This window comes from Teleopsis dalmanni, chromosome 2 (assembly GCF_002237135.1).
Source record: "Teleopsis dalmanni isolate 2A chromosome 2, ASM223713v2, whole genome shotgun sequence".
In the NCBI taxonomy this organism is placed as follows: Eukaryota; Metazoa; Arthropoda; class Insecta; order Diptera; family Diopsidae; genus Teleopsis; species Teleopsis dalmanni.
This window is the reverse complement of record NC_051847.1, coordinates 146,778,793-146,795,749: the sequence shown is the minus strand read 5'-3', so window position 1 is coordinate 146,795,749 and position 16,957 is coordinate 146,778,793. Positions and strand designations below refer to the sequence as shown.

The 16,957-nt window shown below is 26.6% G+C and overlaps 1 protein-coding gene across 3 annotated transcripts in view; it reads left to right on the top strand.

The window, feature by feature from the left end:
• LOC119685456 (transcription factor E2f1) overlaps window positions 1-16,957 on the top strand; it is an 89,680-nt gene that overhangs the window by 53,479 nt on the left and 19,244 nt on the right. For 2 of the 3 annotated variants that reach the window (XM_038099735.1, XM_038099733.1), the window contains exon 1: window positions 5,713-6,897. The exons of the other annotated variant lie outside the window; for it this stretch is intronic. The gene's annotated coding sequence lies outside the window, so the exon portion shown is untranslated. Of the gene's footprint in view, window positions 1-5,712; window positions 6,898-16,957 lie in introns of those variants that run through there. 3 annotated transcript variants of the gene reach the window in all.

Here is a 16,957-nt window from a genome sequence, read left to right as displayed (position 1 = left end):
GGGTAGTTCTTATTTCGGATATTTCTAGTCGTTTGTTTGTTTGTCTGGAATAGAAAAAAATATTAATTCAAAAATATTATTATTTAAATTTTTTCTATACATACAGTGGTTCACAGCTTATTTGATGCAAGCAAAAATTTTTTGAAAAATGTTTATTTCAAAATATTTTGTAAAATTAAAAAAACAAAGTATGCAGAGTTATTGTTTATAGTGTGTTTATTCATTTTAAGAAAAAAAAAACCCAAAAATCTTCTTCCATTCCTTAGTAATGCATCAAAAACCAAAACCAAATGAAAAATTCATGTCACAGCTTAAATGATGCAACATCAAAAAAACTAATATTTTTACAAACTTTCGGACTAATTCTAAGTACTTAGTACTTTGTTGGATATCCCTTATTAGTAATAACAGCATGAAGCCTTTTTGGCATGGAATCAATCAGTTTTTTGGTATAATCTGGACTAATTTTACTCCACTCTTGCTGTAAAGCGTTTCTTAAGTCAAATTTGTTGCGGATGTCATGTTTTCTGATATTTGTCTTCAAAACGGACCACAAATTTTCAATAACGTTCAAGTCTGGTGATTGTGCAGGAGTTTGGACAATGTGTGGACATTGCCATATCAACCACGTTTGTACTAATGCTGACTTGTGCTTAGGGTCGATTTCTTGGTAAAAGCGAAAATATCTGCAATCAAATTTTCTTGAAGAAGCTTTAAGTAAATATTTTTATTCATAGATTCTTCGATGAAGACCAAATTTTATACTCCATTTGATGACATACATACCCAAACCATAACATTACCACCTCCGTGTTTTACGATAGCACGTACATTTTGTGGTTTGAGCTCAGAATTGACTCCACGCCATACATAAGATCTTCCATCTGATCCAAATAAGTTTATTTTGACTTCGTCTGCAAAAAGCACATTTCGCCAAAGTGCTGGACTCTTATTTAAATGCTCTCGTGCAAACTGCAACCTTTTAATTCTATTTTTTGCACTTACGAAAGGTTTCTTTACAGCTATTCTTCCATTGAAATTTGCTTCTCTCAATATTCTGCGGAAGGTTTCAGGATGACAAATTTTTCCAAAATCTATTTTGGCCATGTTTGTCAACTTTGGAGCGCTAATTGTTGGATTTTTTCGAATTTGGTTTACCAAATACCTCGATTCTTTTTCTGTAAAAATTTTATTGGGAGCCTTTCGTCTCTTATTTTCTATGCGATTTTCATGTACGAAGCGTTCAATTATGTGTTGAACTGTTGAAGAGCTTATATTTACCATTTCACCAATTTTTGCTGGGGAATTCCCTTTTTAAAGTACTCCAACACTAACTCACGCTTTTCAATTGATGTGCGCCGTCCCATGGTTAACAAAATGCACTCACTTTAATTTTTATAATATTTTCGCTCAAAAACTAGATTACAAATGATCGCAGAATAAAAATATTTTAATTTCTGTGTAATTTGGCGACAAAAACAACGGTATTCTTAACTGCATCATTTTTCATGTTTTTGATGCATTACTAAGGAATGGAAGAAGATTTTTGGATTTTTTTTTTCTTAAAATGAATAAACACACTATAAACAATAACTCTGCATACTTTGTTTTTTTAATTTTGCAAAATATTTTGAAATAAACAACATTTTTCAAAAAATTTTTGCTTGCATCAAATAAGCTGTGAGCCACTGTAATTACACTTAACCTATGTTTTGCATATAGTAATTATTGATGTTTGTTGTTTTGGATAAATTTTTAAAATATCGATAAACATATCTAGCTTTGAAAGATTGTTCATCTGCTAGAAGGTACGCAAAATAACAGAGTTATTTTGTGTCATTTTGTTAAGTTATTAATGGTTTCAACAGTCGTATAAGAAGAAATAACAAATATGGTGATTCCCCGTTTTCGTGTTGTTAAGTTTATCACTAACATATATGCAAAAAGTATAAAAACTTTATTAAAATTAAAAACAGAAGTTCGGATTCTAATTACTGGATGTTCTAATTTCTAAGAGTTCTTATTTATGAACGTCTATATAATATGGTAAACTTTTACAATCAAAACTTTTCATTTATATTAACAATTAAAAAAGCAATCACATATAAGTAAATTATGTGTGCTTTAAAAGAAAACTTATTAAAGCAATTGCGAAGAAATAATCTTAGCTTTTCTGTAAAGGTATTACAAAAAAGACCTCACCGTTTTTCTAGAATAAAAAATTTTACGATTGCTTGCTGAGTCGAGCCTCTGTTTATGGTGTTTAAAACTCCCAAGAAGCGTACCTTTGTTCAAAACTTGTAACTTAAAGCATCGCTTTTTTGCTATTGGTTTTTTTTTTTTGTTAAATATCCTAGAATATACCCTAAAAAATAGGTTCCTCCCGTATATCAGAAATTTATTATGAAACCATATGTTGATAGCGTTTTAGTCGAGCCGAACTAATCAAAGCAGAATCTTGGCAATGTTACTTGCATGTATATATTAATAACTAGTAACAATTTGAACTCCAGATATGAAACCCGTCTGACACTTACAATTTTTTTGATCTTGCATACGAGACCCAGGATTTTGCACTTCCTGTATAAATTTCTTGTAGATATAATTTATTAATAATAAATAAAATAATTTTTTTATAGCTAAAGTTATGAATTATTATGGCCGTGTGCGAGTATGAGTAAATTTATGATAAATTGTGGGAAATAGTAAATGATGTCGGTATGGCAGCGAAGGTTGGTATTTACTAGAATTTAGAGTAGGGTAAATTAGTCAAAAATTACCATTGTGAAAATTTTATAAGATGTTTTAAAAATAAATAAATAACTTTGAAAATTTTTAACCAAAAATAATAAATAAATAAATAAATATTATTTAAATGCCTCAATTACTCGAACTCAAAGTGTAGAACCAAAGAATTTAAAGATTAATTCATTGAATTTAAAATGTCTTGGATCTTAATCCTAAAGCTTAAACAAAACTAAGCAAATTAATTTAATTCTTAATTTTTACTTCTAAGTCAGAATCAATTTAATATAACATTTGAATTCAAAAATGTTTATATCCATATAACGAACATTTATAATTTGCATACATATTATTTTTGTTGAATTCTTTCTAGCAATATTAAATTATTTACACAGTAATAAATTCAGTATAAATGTAGTCTACTATAAAAATTAAACTGAACCACAAAACTGCTTCCCGCTCACTCTACTCATAGCTTCCCTTATATTATAAATCTTGTAATTGTCATAAAACAATAAACTTAAAATATTGCATTTAAACAACTCGAAGCTTACTTCCGTTTTAAGTTATTTGCGTTCACCACATTTATACAAATGTATTTACTACATAATAACAAAATAAAAAAAAAAACTAATTTTTTGTACGTATGTGCGCTTAAAAACAGGACGACTAGCTCGCTATATGGCTTTGTTAAATATAACTACACATATAAGCTTAAAAAATAGAGCAATCGCGCATACAAACAAAAACTGTCTGGAATCCACAAGAGAGTTTGTTTTTACATGCCGTGTGTTTTTTTTAGACGTGTAGGCAATGAAGACTCTCCCTATCGGTAACAGTTGCATTATGGTTTTTGACAAACAAACTTTCATGTAATTAATATCAAATAAAAAATATATAAAATTAATTTATAAATGGTTTTGTTTCGTATTTTACAAATAATTGAACCATTCGTTTTGCTCTCCGCTTCGTACATCGTACATTCCCTCTTAATTTTGTTCTCATGCACGAAATTATATTACAGTCTCTTTTTGTTTGGTTTTAGTGTTACCAGAGAAAAAATAAAAAAAAGGTAACACCATTGTAGAAATTCGGTAGCAGAAAATTTTAAGAACTGGGACAGCTATAAATAAACAAATAGTTTAATAAATAATTAAAGCAATTTCATTAAATTATAATTTCAATTAATTTTGGTTTCTATAATGCAAAACTTTAATATATAGAAATTTTATTATTATGTACTAAATACCTAAATCGTCTTGAAAGAAAATCATTGATAAATATGAATACCCTAGCTCAATAACATAAATTTTTTCAGATTTGAAAATTATTGTCAATTTCTATTTAGAAAGATTCAAAAAATAAATCAATGAAAAAAAATGTATGAAATTCATAATATGATTAAATAATTTTTATGAAATAAAAAAAATCTGGCATATAAACAAGACACCTATCCAGCAGAGGGATTAGAGGGTAGAGACAAAATAAGCCTCTTTTTTTCGAAACAATATTTTTAGAAAACATGTTTCATTTCCAAGAACAATACAATTTTATTGATACGCGTTCCGAAATTAGTATCCTTCATTAAAACTCATTAAACGAGTACTAAGGAAGTAAATGTGACGGTTTGGACATAATTTCATTTGAAGGTTTTTGGCATGTACAGTTAATGTAGCAACCAATAAATATAAAATATTGGTAATTCTCTTAGCATAAAATTCCTCTAAAAATATGTTTTATTGGTTTATTTTAAAAAATCGAAAAATGTTATTTTATAATACAATACAAAAGTATTATTTTTTCGAAAAAGTAGTGATTCGAAAAAGTAGTTTTAGATCAGCCTTATTGCTTGTGAAAATCTATTTAGATTGATACTTTCATTGTTGCTGTTTATTCCAAACAGGTTTTTTATAGTCATTTCAGCAAAAAATGATAAATTTGCTTTAACTTCATTTTGCTAGAATGTTACATTTGGACTGATAATGTGATCAATCTTTTATCAAAAAATATCGAAAACATTACTTCTAAACTTTTTCATTTTAAGTCCATAAGCTCTTCCTGAAGTAAATTTCCACAGATATCTTGTGTTTTCCTTCAATAAGATAATATATGCTATTGTAATTTCATCCACTGCAAATGAGCAATTAGAAATTTCTTAATAAAAATGCTAAATTTTCAAAAATAAGTTTAATTTTTTAATTTTTTTTAATTTTTATATTGTGCATAAGACAACTCATACCAGTTTAATTACTAAATGCTATAACATATATGCATGTTGTAAGTAAATTAATTTTATCTGTCCATTCTGCTAAAAACTACACTATTTAGGTATATACTCATTGACTAGACCTTTTACTAATATATTATTCTATTTAGTAAAATACAAAAATCGTTTTAAAAACGTTACGTAGGTCTCTCAATAATATTCCAAACTGAAAAATGTAAATCAAAATATTAAACTCCAATTAATCAAAATTAAACATAACTCAATTTAAAATTGGTTCAACTATAAAATTTTTTTAATGTTATTTTTTCTATATAATTAGATATGATTTAATCCTTCTTATAAAGAATAATTTTATAAATATATATGTGTTCATTATTAATATTATATTTAATTATTAATCTTTCAATTTTGTAATAACCTAAAAATTAAACACAAATATATATGAATCAATTTCAGGTAAAATATATCTAATTCTTTACTTTTATAGACTTTTAATTATTTATAAATATAATTAATTATTCTAATTATATTTTATATATATTATATTTTTAACAATATCTGTAATGCAATTTCTTATTTAGTTACAAATTATTGACAGAAGCGCAACTGAAAATTTAAACTGTGACAAAAATTCAAAATCAATTGGATTCCACATTTAAAATTTTTAATATGGCAATACCGAATTCCCACTCTCTTTATATTTATTTTTTATTGCTCATAAGTTCTGTGAATTATTTTGTTTCTATTGCGTTCAGTGTGTCGCATGTCTCTTTCGTTGTTGGTCGTGTCGTTGCTTGGTGGCGGTCTTTGTTTTTATTAGAGACACCGTCACTCACACACTTATTTTGTAATTATTACAAACATTAATATATTTGCATTTAGTACAAATTTAATTAACTTTTCTTTTAACTAAATACACATAAAAAAGTAAACAAAGCTATATTAGCCGGCAATTGAAGTAGGATAGAAAAAAAAAATGTAAAAAGAAACAACGGGATAAAACACGATTAGAAACGAAGGCTAAACTACAGTCATTACTCGTGTTAAGTATCAAGTGAAACAAAATTTTCCGCATTCGCAAAAACGCCACACAACATTATAAATCGCCATTCTGTTTTCGTACGCAAGAAGCTTAACTAACTACACATAATCAACAATATAATCATATGTACATTCATATATATATGTATATTGTCGATATTAAAACAGCAGAATAGATCGTTGATTTTATATTGGCTCAAAAATGGCGCCGAACAGCGACGCAATACAAAACAGCAGCAGCGTTATCGCTGCAATGGAGGTCAGCCTTCTTGCATTGGCAATTTTTTGTTGACAAAAGCAGTGATATGTTCGCATGTCATTTTTATTAATCGTTTAAGTCGTTATTAGCTGTGATATACTAAAATAGTTGCTGCTCTGCTCACTCGTTCGTTTGTTCATTTAATTTAATATTTACATAAAATTTATATATTCAATCATTTAATGAACTTAATTTGGCGAAATTTACTAAATATTGGTATGTGCCAAATAAACAATTTCACGCCTTCCACTGTTGAAAAAATTATAACAAGTTTTATGTATCCACAATTGATTATGATGGCATTCAGCTAAAAGGAAAACGCAAATTTTGTCAAAGACCGCCGCCGCCAACGTCAAAAAAAGTAGAGGAAGAAGAAGCAAAGTAATATTTTTATTCCGGTCGTTATTTTTATCTTGCTGACGTCACATAAAGAGTCGCTTCAAAGAAAAAATTATAGACTGTGTGAAAAAAAGTTTTAAACAAAACAAATTCCTAATAATATAAAATTCCACATAAGAAATATATTTAAAAAGCAGAAGAAAGTGTGTGTGATAAAAACAACAAAAATGATACAATAAAACTACAAAAGAGAGGACAAAATTATTCAAAAATAATTCCAACAAAGGTGCGTTTTATAAATTTTTAAAATTTTTTTTTTTTCTTATTTTAATATATTTTATAAAGCTTTTTTTTGTATTTAAACTGTTTTATAAAAATTTATAAAAAAAGAAAAAATTAAATATCTGTTTTACTCCAAAACTGCTTAGATTTTTTTTACATTGCGCAAAATTCCAATTAGAATCTTACCGCTTAGCCGCTGTCAATTCACAAATCTCATAACAAAACGAAAGGAAGTAAAACTCCACCCAATAAGATTTATAGTCAGGAAGGTAGGAAGGGAGGGGATCGTTATGTATTTATATTTAATACGATTTCTTACCATAAAGTTTTTGTTTTTGCCTTAAAATTTGCAATTTCTTAAGAAATAAAATTTCGTTAATCTTGGAATTTTTATTTTATGAAATTTCAATATATAACAAAAAAATTGAAATTGATTATATATTGTGATTAATTAATGTTTTTCAATTCACAACCGCACACTGTAAACGTGTAATCAAATGATATACTTCGAAGTAAATATAAAAAAACACGGACTTCCCCATTTATGTTGAAATAAAAGTTTGTGTCTCTTATCAGACAGCAAATTAACCTAATAATTATGAATGATTTATTTTGAAATCAGCAATTATAAATAGTTTCAATTATTATATATATTATAATTATAATTAATTAATATATATATATATAATCATAATTTTTTGTATTAAAACCATGTTTAACATTTTTTATTTTAAGTGGAATTTATTCAATTTAATAATCTTTCCAATTTATATTATTATCGATTATAATAATTCTAATTATAATAAATATAATGCATATATAATTCTCTGTAAATGAAAAAAACTTACTTAGCTTTTAAAAAAAGAAAAATTCCAAACTATAGCCGTGTGCGAGTTCGAGTAAAGTTAGGTAAAGTAAATTGAAATTTCCTAGGGATTTTTTGCACTGCACTTATGTAAATATTTATTTATTGCACTTATTTATTATTTTTGATTCAAAACTATCAAATTTATTTATTTATTTATTAAACATCTTATAAAATTTTCACAATGGTAACACCTAATTTTTATCTAATTTACCCTACTCGAAATTCTGTTAAATACCAACATTGCTGTCATAGCGACATAATTTACTATTTCCCTCAATTTACTAGAACTCGCACACGGCCTATATCTGTAGATGTATAAATCTGGCTTTTCAGTCATTTAAAAAATTGATACAGAGATTTCTATATTTAATTTTTATTCAATTATATTTCTCAATTTTTAAATGCTGTTAGTTAGCACATTACCTATTGTGTGTATTATATATATTGAAAGCTAAATTGAGGAATGTGTGAATAAACTTGGGGATTCTTTGTAATATATTTATAATATTGAAAATATTCCTACATTCATAACATACAGAAATTTTTGTGAACTACATTTATCTTTTTTTAATCCTCTTATCTCGAATATAAGCATCAGAGATATTTAAGACTTCTTGCAATGAAAAAAGATCTAATATATATTTTTTTGAACTTTCAATCTCGCACATTATTTTACAACCTGCTGCTGCATTTTATTTTCTGGAAACTGCGCCATTCCTACTATTGATTTATTTATTTTTCCGATATACCGAATTTATATTATGTAAGTGTACCCTATTGCTTCTTCCTTTTCTTCAGAACATAGATACTTGTAACTTGTATCTTATTACAATATTTGCAGTCGCATTGCCTGCCGCTCTTCTAATATCTTTTCTTTGAGATAACGTTATATATATATCTATATGTGTATATATATATAAATATACACGTAAAATATAACTGTGTATATACTTGATTATATATTTTTACACTAATGTTGTCCGTTCTTTTTGGTTTTTTTCTTTTTTTTTATTGTATTCACGATATATATTTAAACTTGCACTGAAATGTTTGTATACTTTGCAAAATAAATAAAAGATACTTTATATATAAACAAAAGCTGCGCAACAGTGGCGTTTGGCGTTGCCGTCGTCATCGGCGTCTTCGTTCAAGTGTTGGTGAATCGCAAGGTTGTTTGTATGTTGCTTTCTGGATGGAGTTGATTGAATACCAAAATTGCGTCGTAGTAGATTTCTTCAGTATTTAATGGTCATATCGCAAATGTCAAGAGTAAACAGAAAATATTTCATTTCAAATGCAAAAGGGAGCATCCATTTCTTTAGCACGGAAACTCCTCCAATTTCTTTTTTTTTTTTTTTATACTTACAAGATACACTTTTCAGGTCTAAAATATCCGTAAAGTGTAAAAAGTAACCATATTGACGCCAGATACTTTTTCGTCATTGCTTTATGTACTGTCGTCTTTGACTGTGTGTTACATAGCGAAGGAAGATACAAGCGCACATATTAATAAATTCAAAGCAGTACGTACAACACGTTAGGATTTAACACTGACTGACTGACTATCTGCACGTATACCTACAGTTTTGTGTGTACCCCAGTTCCCCTGTTTCTGTTGCGCTTGTACATAACCAACAAATAAACACGCAGCCACGCACTCTTTTATTTTTTTGTAAATAATATGTTGTTGTTTTTTTTTTCTGTTCAATTTTTTTTTCTTGTTATGTTATGTCTTGTACACAACAACAAAGTTGCCTAGTTTTTATTTCCTTTGCTTTTGAAGAGAAATTGCCGCCACCCGCTCTGTGTATCTCAACTATTCGTACTATAAAAACCTTTGTATCTTGTTTGAACGAAGCAATGTCTGCTGCTCCAATTATTCTAAATGTGTTCACATTTTTACGATACGAAATGGTTTTCGAAAGTTCTGTGCTTAAAGCGTTTTTTTTTTCTAACTGATAACTAAAATTTCTTAAAGTTCAAATATACAACGCAACGCGTAGGTATCTAGATATTTTGCACCTTTGAAATCGTTAAATTGTAAACATTTTTTTTTGTTTTTAATTTAAATTTGAAAATATCTTCAAATTTATTTCTAATAACGTTTTTTTCTTTTTTGTTTCATATTTTTTTAATTTTATTATTAAAATTTTATTTTGACAATTTGCGTAGGTTAGAAATTAAATAAAAATAAACCCGCAAGCTGATAGACATTTTTGGGTTAAGCAAATATTTAATCTCTTGTCTTTTCTTTAATTGTTGGAATTTGATATAAAATATTAAATACTGAATAACATTTTTTGTCATTAAATTTACATTTATAGATTAAATAAATATTTTCCACTTGCTTATATTAATATCAACTATCTCTACTATGTTTTCGTAATTTTTATCATATTGCAAAACATCTTTAATCAAAGTTCGAAATAAAACAGAAATACATATAACTATAATTATGCTTAGAAACCATACCGATGAAAAACCATTTTGGTAACAAACTTTACAAAGAAATAGTCACACTGTTAACAGCACTTGAAATATACGAATTTGTCTAATATACAACTTTCTGAAGTGACGATAATCATGTGCACAAAGACTACCTGAGCTGAAATTATGAGCCGTTGTGATACCACGGATTACCGTTGTTGATACGCAAAACATAAGGACTCAGTAATAAAACAACGCTAAAAGACATCATTCTCTCTCATTTAATTGAATCTCTCTCATTTAATCATTTAATTGAGTGGACGTAACAAGTCTATAAACTTGGACAAGTCCCTTATTTTGGAAGATGACAGCTCAGTCAGGTCGATAAGTAAAGGACACCCAACGATTTTAAAAAACTCCAAACCAATGATGGATATTAATACATGAATTAATGTACAGTTTTCTTCTTATCCGCTGTTACCCTGACAAAACTCATTATAAGGTAAACCCAATCTTATAGCATAACTTCTTAGTACGCCATAACCTATCAGCACAGATACCGTAGTGTGTTCAACAGGTTACGGTTTAGTTTAAGCAGCTGATTGGTACGTTTCTTGACCACTCTAGACAATAGCGATCTTGAGATTTGACAGAAGTTGTCATCTGCCAAAGTCTATTTAGCTATAAACTTTTATGTTAATACAGAGAACATAGCAGTAGGTTTGTTGTAACTGACATAAGTTCTCATTGAAAGCGGAATCATAAATAGATTTTAAAAGAAACACTTAGACAAACGTGGCGAGATTGAAGGAATATGTAAAAGATATAAAGAGTGAAGCTTGGGTGGGGTATGGAAATTAACCTAGTGTTTTAATCTGAATTAAATAAAAAAAGCAGAATTTTTCTTTCTAACCCAGTTATTACTATTGATGCCAGTTCTTCTATATTCAACTTTTGTTGAATATTTTGATAAGATATTTAAAATATACACTCATATTATATGTACTTTTACTGGACAAGAGAATAATTTTATGAGTGATATATTAAAAAAAAAGTTCCTTATCATAAGTAGTATATATTAGCGTCCAATAGGCTGGTTCGTGAAAAACTTTAATATGCCAAGCATGTATTATGATTGATATGTTTTTTTTTTTATTAAAGGAATCCTGAATATCTTGTTTTTGTCACTTTATCGCCCTTCAAAAAAATTTTTAACGCCTTTGTCATTACTTTTTATTCTTGAATCTCAGTTTTTGCTATAAATTGTACCTGTTTTGTTATCTCTAAATTATCTACTTAATGTAGATAGAATATCATTCCCCTCTTTTGCGAATTTTTTAGTTCTGAAACGAAGAATAATGAATATGTTGCTAACTAAATAAAGATTGAGATCATAATATAACTAATATATATAATACATAATTCATTAAGTAGTATAATCAAAGATATATAACTTTGTCATTCGTTAAATCTTATATTAGTTATACTTAACATTCGTTAAATTTGATATTTATTCGATGGGATGACTACTGTAATTATTTAAAATATCTTAATTAATGTATTTAAAATTATGGAAAAATAAAGATTTTATATGAAATTCTAAATTCATTGGTTTCAGTACGGAAGGCAAAAATTGAATATGAAAGTAAAACTGTAGCTAAAATAACTACTCTGTCCTACAAATAAATAATATTGTATAAATTTAAGTATTAAAGAGTACATTACACCAACAACAGCATAATGTACGAAGACTTTTAAGAGGAAACATACATATATATAACATATATATATGTATATATAAAATCAATAGATAGCATTAAGAAACAAAATAATTCTTAGAATAGAATAGTTTCAAAATAAATTATTTTTAAAGAATAATTGAACTGAACTTCTTAAAGCTTTGTTTAACATATTTATTCGATTTACCGAACTTTATTATTTAACGAATGGGTTGTGCAATAATTTTTTCGTTAAATTTAACGACTACACTGTTTAATGAAAAAATTTTGGTATGTTTTTATGTCACATCTTTTAAATAAAATAATATCATCTTTTTTATTCAAATTTTTCCTGTTTAACATATATATTGCTTTTTTTATTAGGAACCGGAACTACTCGTATTTATAATTCAACATCCTCCCATAAACGAAGTTGCCACATTATTAATTTTGTAAAGAAAAAAAAAACATCACTCAATCAATTCCTTCTTTTTTCACCAATTTATGTAAAAATATATTTTCCCATGGCACTACAACCGTCTTTTTTCTAGTTACAAATAAATACAATGTAAATACAAAAAGCTCTTGTATATAAAAAACGCCCTTCTTCCTTCAACCCAATGTAAATGTTTGTCTACATAACATTAATTATTTACATTTTATACAAAATATAGTAACTGACAAACAAACTAACCGACCGTCATTTCAAAAACGCAAAATAAAAACAACAGAATGCGCACAGCCACACACTCACACACACAGAAAAGCATATTTCATTGCATATGTAGTGTTATGTTTATATATAAATGAATACATATGTGTATATATACATTTTATATAAAACCGGCTCTTTGCAAAGAAATTTCAAAATAAAAAAGCGGTACCGGCGCAATTGCTTTACTGCGCATATAAATATTTTACAAAGCAAACGTAAACAACATAAGAAGTCTCCACAGTCCACATTCACATTAGTGTAGCATCAATGGAAATTGCATATTTCTCTTCTCCTACATTTTTAATCCACAATCCATTTTTCTTCCACATTATATTTGATTTTGTAAAGGTAAAAAAAAAGTAAAATTTGAAGAACGCGTAATTTCATAAAGATGGTATTATGTTTTTATATAAAGTTTGTTTATTTTATATATATTTTATTTATAGAATTATTTATTTTATCTAAATTAATACTTAGTTATTAATTATTATCTTTTTTAGTTATAATCTTTATAGAATTTTTGGTCTGTTATAAGAAAATTGTAGTAAGATATGATGTTGCAAGTATTTAAATTTTTTTTTGTGTATAAAATGTTGACATGTTTATTATTTCTATATTTTTTTAACAATATATTTATCTTTGGTACTGATTCCATTTCGAACAAAAATTAACATAAAACTTCATATAAAAAAAATTTGTGGAACTTATTTTTTATTTGGAATTCTTTGTAAATTTTTCGTACTTAATTGGAAAATTCCAACTCTGAGCATCAAAAACTTTGTTTACTTTAAAAAAAAATTTATATAATTTATATATTTATATAAATTTATTTATAATTTATCCATAAAATATATTTCTTCATACTCGTGAAAGATACATATACAATGAATCTGCTTAAACCAAACTTAAAAAAGAGACTCTTATAAAGCTCCCCTCCCACAACTGCAGCAAACACTTTAATAAATACTAAATAAATTAGATTATTTGGTATAATATACAAAGATATTATACCAAATATTATATTATTATATTATATTATATTATTACAAATTTTATAAATTTTAAAAGAAACAATACTTTTATTTATTAAATATTTTACGCATATTTCTTTTATCAATGTTTTCATATAATATTATAAAAGTATTTATTTAAAATATATAAAAATAAAATTTAAAAAATTTATATGGAAGCAAAAAAAAATTTAAATTGTGGAGTCTTATATTTTTAATTTTTTTTTTAATTTTTACGGTCTTTGCCTTTATTTTTTATATAAATATACGGTCTGATCTTTGCTGTAAATAAACCAGCAGTGATGCCGCATACATTTGAGAAAATTTTACTTCAATTATACTTTTCTCTGAGATATGTGGATTGCAGGTTATCAGTAAAAAAGTACATATTTAGGTCTGTATATGTGTGTTTGAGGTAAGAAAGAGATGTTGGGTTTATTTTCTTATTGAAGAGTAAAATCATGTTTTGCTTGCTTTTATTTATATTAATTTATTTTCTTAAAATATATAAAAGTAAACACGTACATTAATATGTTTTTATTTTTATTATTTAAGCTTAAAATAAAAATATTTTTATTTGTATGAATACCATTATATTTATTATTCATACTTACCCTCAAGTAAACGTGCATATAATAAAAAGTTTTTTTTATTTAAATAAACAAAAAAAATATCTACAAAATTGCTACCAAACAAACCATATCCAAAATTTTTTTTTGTCCATTTTTTTATATATGCATAAATATATATATATATTGAATATATCTTAATTGTTACCAAATAAAAAGCGAAAACCGTTTGTGTAATTAAATACGAATTGTGTAATTTTATACTTGCGCTTATTTCGTTGTGTTGTTATTCCATATTAAAATATATATTTTTTTTTCTCTGCTTATATCGCTGGTCTTATTAAATTATGCCCCCACATCACGCATGCGCACATAACCTACCTGAATTAATATTGCCCAGTAGAGAATATTGGACATAAATAAAATAAGTAACTACACCAGACATGCCCTAACAGTGTAGTACCACAACACATAATAATAGCACGCAGAGATACTGATTTTCCACTGAATGGGGGCACCAGAAAAGATCGTGTTTCCATGTTTTCGCATAACATTTCATGTGAAAACAGATACCGTTCGTTTTGAGCAAAATTTATTTAATTTAGTTAAGTTTTAGTATAATTTTTTCAGTTTTTTCCATTTTTTCCCCATTTTTTACATCAGCAAATTCTTTACTTGAATTTCTTTTGCAGTAAATGTTTTTTTTTTTTTTCTTATAACATCTCCAGAGCAGTTTTTATCTAAACTTCGATTAGCGTGTGTTTCAGTTAATTATTTAATGTGTACTTAGAATGTTGCTAAAATGGTCGGTCAGTTGTAGTTAGAATATTTTTTGTGGTCTCAACAATAAGTAATTTTTATTTGCGGTTTATAAATAATTTTATAAAATGCAACTAAATTAAAAATAATAAATGTACATAAAATTCATTATCTGTTCTTTTTGTTATTGTTAAATGTCTTCAACACACAACGAAAAGTTTTATCAATGCGTAAATAACATTTATTATAGTTGTTATCATAAAAAAAAAGCTTCTATAAAAGTACCATATTGCATACAAATAAAAACAAAATATGTCAAACTTATGTGGAAATTAAAAATTAGTAATAATAAAAAAATTTCAATTATCACCAACATTCAAATGAAAAATGTATTATTTTTGACAATGTCAACTGTTTTAAAACTTTATATATGGTTTATATCGATTAGGTATAATAAATACAAAAAAAAAAATATATAAGTAGTGAACAATTATTTATTAGAAGTGTACTATAAAACATCTTGGATCCCCCGGTTTACATCATCTCTTTAAACATGTATAAATGGAATTATTTTTTCAAGAATCCAAATTTGAAAGATAGGTGTATAAGAATGTGCATTTTTCCTCCCATTTTTCGCTTAATACCTATGAAGAAATGAACTCTTAGAAAGAAGACTAACTGTGACTTTGAAACACTATTAATACCTCGATAATAATATTTGGAGTGGAATATAAATATTGTACATACATATTAATGGGGTTGTATTAGTTAGTTTAATTTGAAGTGACAGTCTTGTGCACCAATTTAAGCAGATGTAATTGCTTGCTGTTATATATTGATTGAAATACTGACCATACGCTACACCTTAAAGATAAAAATTCAAACAATACAGCACACGACGAGCGTCCCTTCGAGTAGATGTGCCATTTCCCATTTCACTAGAAGGGAACCAACCTGATAAATTTATAAATTTTAGGTATGCCCATAATTTTAAAAGATGATAGCTCAGTTAGAAAAAGAGTCTCAAATATATTCAACCACTTCTTAGTCAATGATAGACACTGACATATGAACTGTAATTCAGTTTCTTCCACATCTACAGAACTGTAAACTCAAAAGAAAAAAAATGAGTGGTTTTCATTTTAGTTGAAGCAGCTAGTTGATGCGAATTTTGTCCAATTTGGATCTGAATCTGTGATTAGACAAGGATCTTCCACCCAAGTTTTTACAGAGTTCTTTAAAAATAAGATTGTTTAATTTTTCTTATCGCTCTATATTGCCTACAGTCAAGTAATCACTACATTACTTATATAATTTATCCACTGAAATTTTTGTTCAACTCTCATTTTGCGCTTATTTCATTTGCCAGTTAAACTGCCTAACTTTTTTCTTTACCCTTCTTATTATTGTTATTTTTTATGCTAGATACGCATCAAAAAAATTAATGACAGAAACTGCTCACAAGGAGCCAGGAGCATCTAGATCTCTTACAGATCTATGTTACATTGAAAATTTGCAATAATATATAGTTTTTCAAGACTATAACTATAACTAATACATTTTTAATATAAAATATTATACAAAAAAAAAAAATATCTAAGTAATAAATAAGTACATAAAGTAGAAAGAATAACTTTATCATATCTCACACATCCCAATCTTATAGTTGTTAAAAGCCTGCTTAAATGCCTTTTCCATTATTTATTTTATTGAAATTAAATTCCACAATATTTCATTGTTTTATGCTAAAAAATTAGTATAAGCAGCTACCACCACCTAATGTATTCAAAAAAAAAAATTATTTGCATAATATTCGCATAAAAGTGTGTCGTTCTTGCTTGACTCTATGAAAAAAAAAACTATAATTAATACAAACCACAAAGGTAACAATAACAACTTACCTTGAAGTATGTGTGACAAACATATATATATACAATAAATTAGTTGTTTATATAGGTTAGGAAATCAACCTGCAATATATAGATTTTTTCAATAATT